The following is a 14,388-nucleotide window of genomic DNA, read 5'->3' on the forward strand; positions in this document are numbered from 1 at the left end:
TCACAGGAAAAGAAATCAGCCCTCGAAAACTTAACCGGCAGAAAAGGTTTTTTTGAAAAAATCCCTAAGCCCCGGGGTCACAATTTCATCAAAAATCTGACTTTCGGCCATTCACTCAAAAATGCTGCCAAACGGTTGCAAATGCTCCCCTGAGAGTTTTGGCGGTCGAAACAGAAGGCTTTTCATCTTAGGAAAAGAAATCAGCCCTCGACAACTTAACCGGCAGAAAAAGATTTTTTTGAAAAAATCCCTAAGCCCCGGGGTCACAATTTCATCAAAAATCTGACTTTCGGCCATTCACTCAAAAATGCTGCCGAACGGTTGCAAATGCTCCCGTGAGAGGTTTGGCGGTCGAAACAGAAGGCTTTTTATCTCAGGAAAAGAAATCAGCCCTCGACAACTTAACCGGCAGAATAAGATTTTTTTGAAAAAACCTGACTTTCGGCCATTCACTCAAAAATGCTGCCAAACGGTTGCAAATGCTCCCCTGAGAGGTTTGGCGATCGAAACCGAAGGCTTTTTATCACAGGAAAAGAAATCAGCCCTCGAAAACTTAACCGGCAGAAAAATCTGACTTTCGGCCATTCACTCAAAAATACTGCCAAACGGTTGCAAATGCTCCCCTGAGAGGTTTGGCGGTCGAAACAGAAGCCTTTGTATCACAGGAAAAGAAATCAGCCCTCGAAAACTTAACCGGCAGAAAAAGATTTTTTTGAAAAAATCCCTAAGCCCGGGGGTCACAATTTCATCAAAAATCTGACTTTCGCCATTCACTCAAAAATGCTGCCAAACGGGTGCAAATGCTCCCCTGAGAGGTTTGGCGGTCGAAACAGAAGCCTTTGTATCTCAGGAAAAGAAATCAGCCCTCGACAACTTAACGGGCAGAAAAATATTTTTTTGAAAAAATCCCTAAGCCCCGGGGTCACAATTTCATCAAAAATCTGACTTTCAGCCATTCACTCAAAAATGGTGCCAAACGGTTGCAAATGCTCCCCTGAGAGGTTTGGCGGTCGAAACAGAAGGCTTTGTATCACAGGAAAAGAAATCAGCCCTCGACAACTTAACGGGCAGAAAAATATTTTTTTGAAAAAATCTCTAAGCCCCGGGGTCACAATTTCATAAAAAATCTGACTTTCGGCCATTCACTCCAAATTGGTGCTAAACGGTTGCACATGCTCCCCTGAGAGGTTTGGCGGTCGAAACAGAAGCCTTTGTATCACAGGAAAAGAAATCAACCCTCGACAACTTAACTGGCAGAAAAAGATTTTTTTGAAAAAATCCCTAAGCCCCGGGGTCACAATTTCATAAAAAATCTGACTTTCGGCCATTCACTCAAAAATGCTGCCAAACGGTTGCAAATGCTCCCCTGAGTGGTTTGGCAGTCGAAACAGAAGGCTTTTTATCACAGGAAAAGAAATCAGCCCTCGAAAACTTAACCGGCAGAAAAAGATTTTTTTGAAAAAATCCCTAAGCCCCGGGGTCACAATTTCATCAAAAATCTGACTTTCGGCCATTCACTCCAAAATGGTGCCAAACGGTTGCAAATACACCCCTGAGAGGTTTGGCGATCGAAACAGAAGCCTTTGTTTCACAGGAAAAGAAATCAGCCCTCGAAAACTTAACCGGCAGAAAAGGTTTTTTTGAAAAAATCCCTAAGCCCCGGAGTCACAATTTCATCAAAAATCTGACTTTCGGCCATTCACTCAAAAATGCTGCCAAACGGTTGCAAATGCTCCCCTGAGAGTTTTGGCGGTCGAAACAGAAGGCTTTTCATCTTAGGAAAAGAAATCAGCCCTCGACAACTTAACCGGCAGAAAAAGATTTTTTTGAAAAAATCCCCAAGCCCCGGGGTCACAATTTCAAAAAAAATATTACTTTCGGCCATTCACTCAAAAATGCTGCCAAACGGTTTTAAAAGCTCCCCTGAGAGGTTTGGCGGTCGAAACCGAAGGCTTTTTATCACAGGAAAAGAAATCAGCCCTCGAAAACTTAACCGGCAGAAAAATCTGACTTTCGGCCATTCACTCAAAAATACTGCCAAACGGTTGCAAATGCTCCCCTGAGAGGTTTGGCGGTCGAAACCGAAGGCTTTTTATCACAGGAAAAGAAATCAGCCCTCGAAAACTTAACCGGCAGAAAAATCTGACTTTCGGCCATTCACTCAAAAATACTGCCAAACGGTTGCAAATGCTCCCCTGAGGAGTCTGGCGGTCGAAACAGAAGGCTTTTTATCTCAGGAAAAGAAATCAGCCCTCGAAAACTTAGCAGGCAGAAAAATATTTTTTTGAAAAAATCCCTAAGCCCCGGGGTCATAATTTCATCAAAAATCTGACTTTCGGCCATTCAATCAAAAATGCGGCCAAACGGGTGCAAATGCTCCCCTGAGAGGTTTGGCGGTCGAAACAGAAGGCTTTTTATCACAGGAAAAGAAATCAGCCCTCGAAAACTTAACGGGCAGAAAAAGATTTTTTTGAAAAAATCCCTAAGCCCCGGGGTCACAATTTCATCAAAAATCTGACTTTCGGCCATTCACTCCAAAATGGTGCCAAACGGTTGCAAATGCTCCCCTGAGAGGTTTGGCGGTTGAAACAGAAGCCTTTGTATCACAGGAAAAGAAATCAGCCCTCGAAAACTTAACGGGCAGAAAAATATTTTTTTGAAAAAATCCCTAAGCCCCGGGGTCACAATTTCATCAAAAATCTGACTTTCGGCCATTCACTCCAAAATGGTGCCAAACGGTTGCAAATGCTCCCCTGAGAGGTTTGGCGGTCGAAACAGAAGCCTTTGTATCACAGGAAAAGAAATCAGCCCTCGAAAACTTAACAGGCAGAAAAATATTTTTTTGAAAAAATCCCTAAGCCCCGGGGTCACAATTTCATCAAAAATCTGACTTTCGGCCATTCACTCAAAAATGCGGCCAAACGGGTGCAAATGCTCCCCTGAGAGGTTTGGCGGTTGAAACAGAAGGCTTTTTATCACAGGAAAAGAAATCAGCCCTCGAAAACTTAACCGGCAGAAAAATCTGACTTTCGGCCATTCACTCTAAAATACTGCCAAACGGTTGCAAATGCTCCCCTGAGAGGTTTGGCGGTCGAAACCGAAGGCTTTTTATCACAGGAAAAGAAATCAGCCCTCGAAAACTTAACCGGCAGAAAAATCTGACTTTCGGCCATTCACTCAAAAATACTGCCAAACGGTTGCAAATGCTCCCCTGAGGAGTCTGGCGGTCGAAACAGAAGGCTTTTTATCTCAGGAAAAGAAATCAGCCCTCGAAAACTTAGCAGGCAGAAAAATATTTTTTTGAAAAAATCCCTAAGCCCCGGGGTCATAATTTCATCAAAAATCTGACTTTCGGCCATTCACTCCAAAATGGTGCCAAATGGTTGCAAATGCTCCCCTGAGAGGTTTGGCGGTTGAAACAGAAGCCTTTGTATCACAGGAAAAGAAATCAGCCCTCGAAAACTTAACAGGCAGAAAAATATTTTTTTGAAAAAATCCCTAAGCCCCGGGGTCACAATTTCATCAAAAATCTGACTTTCGGCCATTCACTCCAAAATGGTGCCAAACGGTTGCAAATGCTCCCCTGAGAGGTTTGGCGGTCGAAACAGAAGCCTTTGTATCACAGGAAAAGAAATCAGCCCTCGAAAACTTAACCGGCAGAAAAATCTGACTTTCGGCCATTCACTCAAAAATACTGCCAAACGGTTGCAAATGCTCCCCTGAGAGGTTTGGCGGTCGAAACAGAAGGCTTTTTATCTCAGGAAAAGAAATCAGCCCTCGACAACTTAACCGGCAAAAAAGTTTTTTTTGAAAAAATCCCTAAGCCCCGGGGTCACAATTTCATCAAAAATCTGACTTTCGGCCATTCACTCAAAAATGCTGCCAAACGGTTGCAAATGCTCCCCTGAGAGTTTTGGCGGTCGAAACAGAAGGCTTTTTATCTCAGGAAAAGAAATCAACCCTCGACAACTTAACTGGCAGAAAAAGATTTTTTTGAAAAAATTCCTAAGCCCCGGGGTCACAATTTCATCAAAAATCTGACTTTCGGCCATTCACTCAAAAATGCTGCCAAACGGTTGCAAATGCTCCCCTGAGAGGTTTGGTGGTCGAAACAGAAGCCTTTGTATCACAGGAAATGAAATCAGCCCTCGACAACTTAACCGGCAGAAAAAGATTTTTTTGAAAAAATCCCTAAGCCCCGGGGTCACAATTTCAAAAAAAATCTGACTTTCGGCCATTCACTCAAAACTGCTGCCAAACGGTTGCAAATGCTCCCCTGAGAGGTTTGGCGGTCGAAACAGAAGGCTTTTTATCTCAGGAAAAGAAATCAGCCCTCGACAACTTAACGGGCATAAAAAGATTTTTTTGAAAAAATCCCTAAGCCCCGGGGTCACAATTTCATCAAAAATCTGACTTTCGGCCATTCACTCAAAAATGGTGCCAAACGGTTGCAAATTCTCCCCTGAGAGGTTTGGCGGTCGAAACAGAAGCCTTTGTATCACAGGAAAAGAAATCAGCCCTCGAAAACTTAACAGGCAGAAAAATATTTTTTTGAAAAAATCCCTAAGCCCCGGGGTCACAATTTCATCAAAAATCTGACTTTCGGCCATTCACTCAAAAATGCGGCCAAACGGGAGCAAATGCTCCCCTGAGAGGTTTGGCGGTTGAAACAGAAGGCTTTTTATCTCAGGAAAAGAAATCAACCCTCGACAACTTAACTGGCAGAAAAAGATTTTTTTGAAAAAAATCCTAAGCCCCGGGGTCACAATTTCATCAAAAATCTGACTTTCGGCCATTCACTCAAAAATGCTGCCAAACGGTTGCAAATGCTCCCCTGAGAGGTTTGGCGGTCGAAACAGAAGGCTTTTTATCTCAGGAAAAGAAATCAGCCCTCGACAACTTAACCGGCAAAAAAGTTTTTTTTGAAAAAATCCCTAAGCCCCGGGGTCACAATTTCATCAAAAATCTGACTTTCGGCCATTCACTCAAAAATGCTGCCAAACGGTTGCAAATGCTCCCCTGAGAGTTTTGGCGGTCGAAACAGAAGGCTTTTTATCTCAGGAAAAGAAATCAACCCTCGACAACTTAACTGGCAGAAAAAGATTTTTTTGAAAAAATTCCTAAGCCCCGGGGTCACAATTTCATCAAAAATCTGACTTTCGGCCATTCACTCAAAAATGCTGCCAAACGGTTGCAAATGCTCCCCTGAGAGGTTTCGCGGTTGAAACAGAAGGCTTTTTATCTCAGGAAAAGAAATCAGCCTTCGACAACTTAACCGGCAAAAAAGTTTTTTTTGAAAAAATCCCTAAGCCCCGGGGTCACAATTTCATCAAAAATCTGACTTTCGGCCATTCACTCAAAAATGCTGCCAAACGGTTGCAAATGCTCCCCTGAGAGTTTTGGCGGTCGAAACAGAAGGCTTTTCATCTTAGGAAAAGAAATCAGCCCTCGACAACTTAACCGGCAGAAAAAGATTTTTTTGAAAAAATCCCTAAGCCCCGGGGTCACAATTTCAAAAAAAATCTGACTTTCGGCCATTCACTCAAAACTGCTGCCAAACGGTTGCAAATGCTCCCCTGAGAGGTTTGGCGGTCGAAACAGAAGGCTATTTATCTCAGGAAAAGAAATCAGCCCTCGACAACTTAACGGGCATAAAAAGATTTTTTTGAAAAAATCCCTAGGCCCCGGGGTCACAATTTCATCAAAAATCGGACTTTCGGCCATTCACTCAAAAATGCTGCCAAACGGTTGCAAATGTTCCCCTGAGAGGTTTGGCGGTCGAAACAGAAGGCTTTTTATCACAGGAAAAGAAATCAGCCCTCGAAAACTTAACCGGCAGAAAAATCTGACTTTCGGCCATTCACTCAAAAATACTGCCAAACGGTTGCAAATGCTCCCCTGAGAGGTTTGGCGGTCGAAACAGAAGGCTTTTTATCTCAGGAAAAGAAATCAGCCCTCGACAACTTAACAGGCAGAAAAAGATTTTTTTGAAAAAATCCCTAAGCCCCGGGGTCACAATTTCATCAAAAATCTGACTTTCGGCCATTCACTCAAAAATGCGGCCAAACGGTTGCAAATGCTCCCCTGAGAGGTTTGGCGGTCGAAACAGAAGCCTTTGTATCACAGGAAAAGAAATCAGCCCTCGAAAACTTAACAGGCAGAAAAAGATTTTTTTGAAAAAATCCCTAACCCCCGGGGTCACAATTTCATCAAAAATCTGAATTTCGGCCATTCACTCAAAAATGCGGTCAAACGGGTGCAAATGCTCCCCTGAGAGGTTTCGCGGTTGAAACAGAAGGCTTTTTATCTCAGGAAAAGAAATCAACCCTCGACAACTTAACTGGCAGAAAAAGATTTTTTTGAAAAAATCCCTAAGGCCCGGGGTCACAATTTCATCAAAAATCTGACTTTCGGCCATTCACTCAAAAATGCTGCCAAACGGTTGCAAATGCTCCCCTGAGAGTTTTGGCGGTCGAAACAGAAGGCTTTTCATCTTAGGAAAAGAAATCAGCCCTCGACAACTTAACCGGCAGAAAAAGATTTTTTTGAAAAAATCCCTAAGCCCCGGGGTCACAATTTCAAAAAAAATCTGACTTTCGGCCATTCACTCAAAAATGCTGCCAAACGGTTGCAAATGCTCCCCTGAGAGGTTTGGCGGTCGAAACAGAAGGCTTTTTATCTCAGGAAAAGAAATCAGCCCTCGACAACTTAACGGGCAGAAAAAGATTTTTTTGAAAAAATCCCTAAGCCCCGGGGTCACAATTTCATCAAAAATCTGACTTTCGGCCATTCACTCAAAAATGCTGCCAAACGGTTGCAAATGCTCCCCTGAGAGGTTTGGCGGTCGAAACAGAAGCCTTTGTATCACAGGAAAAGAAATCAGCCCTCGAAAACTTAACAGGCAGAAAAAGATTTTTTTGAAAAAATCCCTAACCCCCGGGGTCACAATTTCATCAAAAATCTGACTTTCGGCCATTCACTCAAAAATGCGGCCAAACGGGTGCAAATGCTCCCCTGAGAGGTTTGGCGGTTGAAACAGAAGGCTTTTTATCTCAGGAAAAGAAATCAACCCTCGACAACTTAACTGGCAGAAAAAGATTTTTTTGAAAAAATCCCTAAGGCCCGGGGTCACAATTTCATCAAAAATCTGACTTTCGGCCATTCACTCAAAAATGCTGCCAAACGGTTGCAAATGCTCCCCTGAGAGGTTTGGCGGTCGAAACAGAAGGCTTTTTATCTCAGGAAAAGAAATCAGCCCTCGACAACTTAACGGGCAGAAAAAGATTTTTTTGAAAAAATCCCTAAGCCCCGGGGTCACAATTTCATCAAAAATCTGACTTTCGGCCATTCACTCAAAAATGCTGCCAAACGGTTGCAAATGTTCCCCTGAGAGGTTTGGCGGTCGAAACAGAAGGCTTTTTATCACAGGAAAAGAAATCAGCCCTCGAAAACTTAACCGGCAGAAAAAGATTTTTTTGAAAAAATCCCTAAGCCCCGGGGTCACAATTTCATCAAAAATCTGACTTTCGGCCATTCACTCAAAAATGCTGCCAAACGGTTGTAAAAGCTCCCCTGAGAGGTTTGGCGGTCGAAACCGAAGGCTTTTTATCACAGGAAAAGAAATCAGCCATCGAAAACTTAACCGGCAGAAAAATCTGACTTTTGGCCATTCACTCAAAAATACTGCCAAACGGTTGCAAATGCTCCCCTGAGAGGTTGGGCGGTCGAAACCGAAGGCTTTTTATCACAGGAAAAGAAATCAGCCCTCGAAAACTTAGCCGGCAGAAAAATCTGACTTTCGGCCATTCACTCAAAAATACTGCCAAACGGTTGCAAATGCTCCCCTGAGAGTTTTGGCGGTCGAAACAGAAGGCTTTTCATCTTAGGAAAAGAAATCAGCCCTCGACAACTTAACCGGCAGAAAAAGATTTTTTTGAAAAAATCCCTAAGCCCCGGGGTCACAATTTCAAAAAAAATCTGACTTTCGGCCATTCACTCAAAAATGCTGCCAAACGGTTGCAAATGCTCCCCTGAGAGTTTTGGCGGTCGAAACAGAAGGCTTTTCATCTTAGGAAAAGAAATCAGCCCTCGACAACTTAACCGGCAGAAAAAGATTTTTTTGAAAAAATCCCTAAGCCCCGGGGTCACAATTTCAAAAAAAATCTGACTTTCGGCCATTCACTCAAAAATGCTGCCAAACAGTTGCAAATGCTCCCCTGAGAGGTTTGGCGGTCGAAACAGAAGGCTTTTTATCTCAGGAAAAGAAATCAGCCCTCGACAACTTAACGGGCAGAAAAAGATTTTTTTGAAAAAATCCCTAAGCCCCGGGGTCACAATTTCATCAAAAATCTGACTTTCGGCCATTCACTCAAAAATGCTGACAAACGGTTGCAAATGTTCCCCTGAGAGGTTTGGCGGTCGAAACAGAAGGCTTTTTATCACAGGAAAAGAAATCAGCCCTCGAAAACTTAACTGGCAGAAAAAGATTTTTTTGAAAAAATCCCTAAGCCCCGGGGTCACAATTTCATCAAAAATCTGACTTTCGGCCATTCACTCAAAAATGCTGCCAAACGGTTGTAAAAGCTCCCCTGAGAGGTTTGGCGGTCGAAACCGAAGGCTTTTTATCACAGGAAAAGAAATCAGCCATCGAAAACTTAACCGGCAGAAAAATCTGACTTTTGGCCATTCACTCAAAAATACTGCCAAACGGTTGCAAATGCTCCCCTGAGAGGTTGGGCGGTCGAAACCGAAGGCTTTTTATCACAGGAAAAGAAATCAGCCCTCGAAAACTTAGCCGGCAGAAAAATCTGACTTTCGGCCATTCACTCAAAAATACTGCCAAACGGTTGCAAATGCTCCCCTGAGAGTTTTGGCGGTCGAAACAGAAGGCTTTTTATCACAGGAAAAGAAATCAGCCCTCGAAAACTTAACTGGCAGAAAAAGATTTTTTTGAAAAAATCCCTAAGCCCCGGGGTCACAATTTCATCAAAAATCTAACTTTCGGCCATTCACTCAAAAATGCTGCCAAACGGTTGTAAAAGCTCCCCTGAGAGGTTTGGCGGTCGAAACCGAAGGCTTTTTATCACAGGAAAAGAAATCAGCCCTCGAAAACTTAACCGGCAGAAAAATCTGACTTTCGGCCATTCACTCAAAAATACTGCCAAACGGTTGCAAATGCTCCCCTGAGAGGTTTGGCGGTCGAAACAGAAGGCTTTTTACCTCAGGAAAAGAAATCAGCCCTCGAAAACTTAACAGGCAGAAAAATATTTTTTTGAAAAAATTCCTAAGCCCCGGGGTCACAATTTCATCAAAAATCTGACTTTCGGCCATTCACTCAAAAATGCTGCCAAACGGTTGCAAATGCTCCCCTGAGAGGTTTGGCGGTCAAAACAGAAGCCTTTGTATCAAAGGAAAAGAAATCAGCCCTCGAAAACTTAACAGGCAGAAAAATATTTTTTTGAAAAAATCCCTAAGCCCCGGGGTCACAATTTCATCAAAAATCTGACTTTCGGCCATTCACTCAAAAATGCTGCCAAACGGGTGCAAATGCTCCCCTGAGAGGTTTGGCGGTCGAAACAGAAGCCTTTGTATCACAGGAAAAGAAATCAGCCCTCGAAAACTTAACAGGCAGAAAAAGATTTTTTTGAAAAAATCCCTAACCCCCGGGGTCACGATTTCATCAAAAATCTGACTTTCGGCCATTCACTCAAAAATGCGGCCAAACGGGTGCAAATGCTCCCCTGAGAGGTTTGGCGGTTGAAACAGAAGCCTTTTTATCTCAGGAAAAGAAATCAACCCTCGACAACTTAACTGGCAGAAAAAGATTTTTTTGAAAAAATCCCTAAGGCCCGGGGTCACAATTTCATCAAAAATCTGACTTTCGGCCATTCACTCAAAAATGCTGCCAAACGGTTGCAAATGCTCCCCTGAGAGGTTTGGCGGTCGAAACAGAAGGCTTTTTATCTCAGGAAAAGAAATCAGCCCTCGACAACTTAACGGGCAGAAAAAGATTTTTTTGAAAAAATCCCTAAGCCCCGGGGTCACAATTTCATCAAAAATCTGACTTTCGGCCATTCACTCAAAAATGCTGCCAAACGGTTGCAAATGTTCCCCTGAGAGGTTTGGCGGTCAAAACAGAAGGCTTTTTATCACAGGAAAAGAAATCAGCCCTCGAAAACTTAACCGGCAGAAAAAGATTTTTTTGAAAAAATCCCTAAGCCCCGGGGTCACAATTTCATCAAAAATCTGACTTTCGGCCATTCACTCAAAAATGCTGCCAAACGGTTGTAAAAGCTCCCCTGAGAGGTTTGGCGGTCGAAACCGAAGGCTTTTTATCACAGGAAAAGAAATCAGCCATCGAAAACTTAACCGGCAGAAAAATCTGACTTTTGGCCATTCACTCAAAAATACTGCCAAACGGTTGCAAATGCTCCCCTGAGAGGTTGGGCGGTCGAAACCGAAGGCTTTTTATCACAGGAAAAGAAATCAGCCCTCGAAAACTTAGCCGGCAGAAAAATCTGACTTTCGGCCATTCACTCAAAAATACTGCCAAACGGTTGCAAATGCTCCCCTGAGAGTTTTGGCGGTCGAAACAGAAGGCTTTTCATCTTAGGAAAAGAAATCAGCCCTCGACAACTTAACCGGCAGAAAAAGATTTTTTTGAAAAAATCCCTAAGCCCCGGGGTCACAATATCAAAAAAAATCTGACTTTCGGCCATTCACTCAAAAATGCTGCCAAACGGTTGCAAATGCTCCCCTGAGAGGTTTGGCGGTCGAAACAGAAGGCTTTTTATCTCAGGAAAAGAAATCAGCCCTCGACAACTTAACGGGCAGAAAAAGATTTTTTTGAAAAAATCCCTAAGCCCCGGGGTCACAATTTCATCAAAAATCTGACTTTCGGCCATTCACTCAAAAATGCTGCCAAACGATTGCAAATGCTCCCCTGAGAGTTTTGGCGGTCGAAACAGAAGGCTTTTCATCTTAGGAAAAGAAATCAGCCCTCGACAACTTAACCGGCAGAAAAAGATTTTTTTGAAAAAATCCCTAAGCCCCGGGGTCACAATTTCAAAAAAAATCTGACTTTCGGCCATTCACTCAAAAATGTTGCCAAACGGTTGCAAATGCTCCCCTGAGAGGTTTGGCGGTCGAAACCGAAGGCTTTTTATCACAGGAAAAGAAATCAGCCCTCGAAAACTTAACCGGCAGAAAAATCTGACTTTCGGCCATTCACTCAAAAATACTGCCAAACGGTTGCAAATGCTCCCCTGAGAGGTTTGGCGGTCGAAACAGAAGGCTTTTTACCTCAGGAAAAGAAATCAGCCCTCGAAAACTTAACAGGCAGAAAAATATTTTTTTGAAAAAATTCCTAAACCCCGGGGTCACAATTTCATCAAAAATCTGACTTTCGGCCATTCACTCAAAAATGCTGCCAAACGGTTGCAAATGCTCCCCTGAGAGGTTTGGCGGTCGAAACAGAAGCCTTTGTATCAAAGGAAAAGAAATCAGCCCTCGAAAACTTAACAGGCAGAAAAATATTTTTTTGAAAAAATCCCTAAGCCCCGGGGTCACAATTTCATCAAAAATCTGACTTTCGGCCATTCACTCAAAAATGCTGCCAAACGGGTGCAAATGCTCCCCTGAGAGGTTTGGCGGTCGAAACAGAAGCCTTTGTATCACAGGAAAAGAAATCAGCCCTCGAAAACTTAACAGGCAGAAAAAGATTTTTTTGAAAAAATCCCTAACCCCCGGGGTCACAATTTCATCAAAAATCTGACTTTCGGCCATTCACTCAAAAATGCGGCCAAACGGGTGCAAATGCTCCCCTGAGAGGTTTGGCGGTTGAAACAGAAGGCTTTTTATCTCAGGAAAAGAAATCAACCCTCGACAACTTAACTGGCAGAAAAAGATTTTTTTGAAAAAATCCCTAAGGCCCGGGGTCACAATTTCATCAAAAATCTGACTTTCGGCCATTCACTCAAAAATGCTGCCAAACGGTTGCAAATGCTCCCCTGAGAGGTTTGGCGGTCGAAACAGAAGGCTTTTTATCTCAGGAAAAGAAATCAGCCCTCGACAACTTAACGGGCAGAAAAAGATTTTTTTGAAAAAATCCCTAAGCCCCGGGGTCACAATTTCATCAAAAATCTGACTTTCGGCCATTCACTCAAAAATGCTGCCAAACGGTTGCAAATGTTCCCCTGAGAGGTTTGGCGGTCGAAACAGAAGGCTTTTTATCACAGGAAAAGAAATCAGCCCTCGAAAACTTAACGGGCAGAAAAAGATTTTTTTGAAAAAATCCCTAAGCCCCGGGGTCACAATTTCATCAAAAATCTGACTTTCGGCCATTCACTCAAAAATGCTGCCAAACGGTTGCAAATGTTCCCCTGAGAGGTTTGGCGGTCGAAACAGAAGGCTTTTTATCTCAGGAAAAGAAATCAGCCCTCGACAACTTAACGGGCAGAAAAAGATTTTTTTGAAAAAATCCCTAAGCCCCGGGGTCACAATTTCATCAAAAATCTGACTTTCGGCCATTCACTCAAAAATGCTGCCAAACGGTTGCAAATGTTCCCCTGAGAGGTTTGGCGGTCGAAACAGAAGGCTTTTTATCACAGGAAAAGAAATCAGCCCTCGAAAACTTAACCGGCAGAAAAAGATTTTTTTGAAAAAAAACCCTAAGCCCCGGGGTCACAATTTCATCAAAAATCTGACTTTCGGCCATTCACTCAAAAATGCTGCCAAACGGTTGTAAAAGCTCTCCTGAGAGGTTTGGCGGTCGAAACCGAAGGCTTTTTATCACAGGAAAAGAAATCAGCCCTCGAAAACTTAACCGGCAGAAAAATCTGACTTTCGGCCATTCACTCAAAAATACTGCCAAACGGTTGCAAATGCTCCCCTGAGAGGTTTGGCGGTCGAAACAGAAGGCTTTTTATCTCAGGAAAAGAAATCAGCCCTCGACAACTTAACAGGCAGAAAAATATTTTTTTGAAAAAATCCCTAAGCCCCGGGGTCACAATTTCATCAAAAATCTGACTTTCGGCCATTCACTCCAAAATGGTGCCAAACGGTTGCAAATGCTCCCCTGAGAGGTTTGGCGGTCGAAACAGAAGGCTTTTTATCTCAGGAAAAGAAATCAGCCCTCGACAACTTAACAGGCAGAAAAAGATTTTTTTGAAAAAATCCCTAAGCCCCGGGGTCACAATTTCATCAAAAATCTGACTTTCGGCCATTCACTCAAAAATGCTGCCAAACGGTTGCAAATGTTCCCCTGAGAGGTTTGGCGGTCGAAACAGAAGGCTTTTTATCACAGGAAAAGAAATCAGCCCTCGAAAACTTAACCGGCAGAAAAAGATTTTTTTGAAAAAATCCCTAAGCCCCGGGGTCACAATTTCATCAAAAATCTCACTTTCGGCCATTCACTCAAAAATGCTGCCAAACGGTTGTAAAAGCTCCCCTGAGAGGTTTGGCGGTCGAAACCGAAGGCTTTTTATCACAGGAAAAGAAATCAGCCCTCGAAAACTTAACCGGCAGAAAAATCTGACTTTTGGCCATTCACTCAAAAATACTGCCAAACGGTTGCAAATGCTCCCCTGAGAGGTTGGGCGGTCGAAACCGAAGGCTTTTTATCACAGGAAAAGAAATCAGCCCTCGAAAACTTAGCCGGCAGAAAAATCTGACTTTCGGCCATTCACTCAAAAATACTGCCAAACGGTTGCAAATGCTCCCCTGAGAGTTTTGGCGGTCGAAACAGAAGGCTTTTCATCTTAGGAAAAGAAATCAGCCCTCGACAACTTAACCGGCAGAAAAAGATTTTTTTGAAAAAATCCCTAAGGCCCGGGGTCACAATTTCATCAAAAATCTGACTTTCGGCCATTCACTCAAAAATGCTGCCAAACGGTTGCAAATGCTCCCCTGAGAGGTTTGGCGGTCGAAACAGAAGGCTTTTTATCTCAGGAAAAGAAATCAGCCCTCGACAACTTAACGGGCAGAAAAAGATTTTTTTGAAAAAATCCCTAAGCCCCGGGGTCACAATTTCATCAAAAATCTGACTTTCGGCCATTCACTCAAAAATGCTGCCAAACGGTTGCAAATGTTCCCCTGAGAGGTTTGGCGGTCGAAACAGAAGGCTTTTTATCACAGGAAAAGAAATCAGCCCTCGACAACTTAACCGGCAGAAAAAGATTTTTTTGAAAAAATCCCTAAGCCCAGGGGTCACAATTTCATCAAAAATCTGACTTTCGGCCATTCACTCAAAAATGCTGCCAAACGGTTGTAAAAGCTCCGCTGAGAGGTTTGGCGGTCGAAACCGAAGGCTTTTTATCACAGGAAAAGAAATCAGCCATCGAAAACTTAACCGGCAGAAAAATCTGACTTTTGGCCATTCACTCAAAAATA

This window comes from Podarcis muralis, chromosome 6, assembly GCF_964188315.1.
Source record: "Podarcis muralis chromosome 6, rPodMur119.hap1.1, whole genome shotgun sequence".
Classification (NCBI taxonomy): domain Eukaryota; kingdom Metazoa; phylum Chordata; class Lepidosauria; order Squamata; family Lacertidae; genus Podarcis; species Podarcis muralis.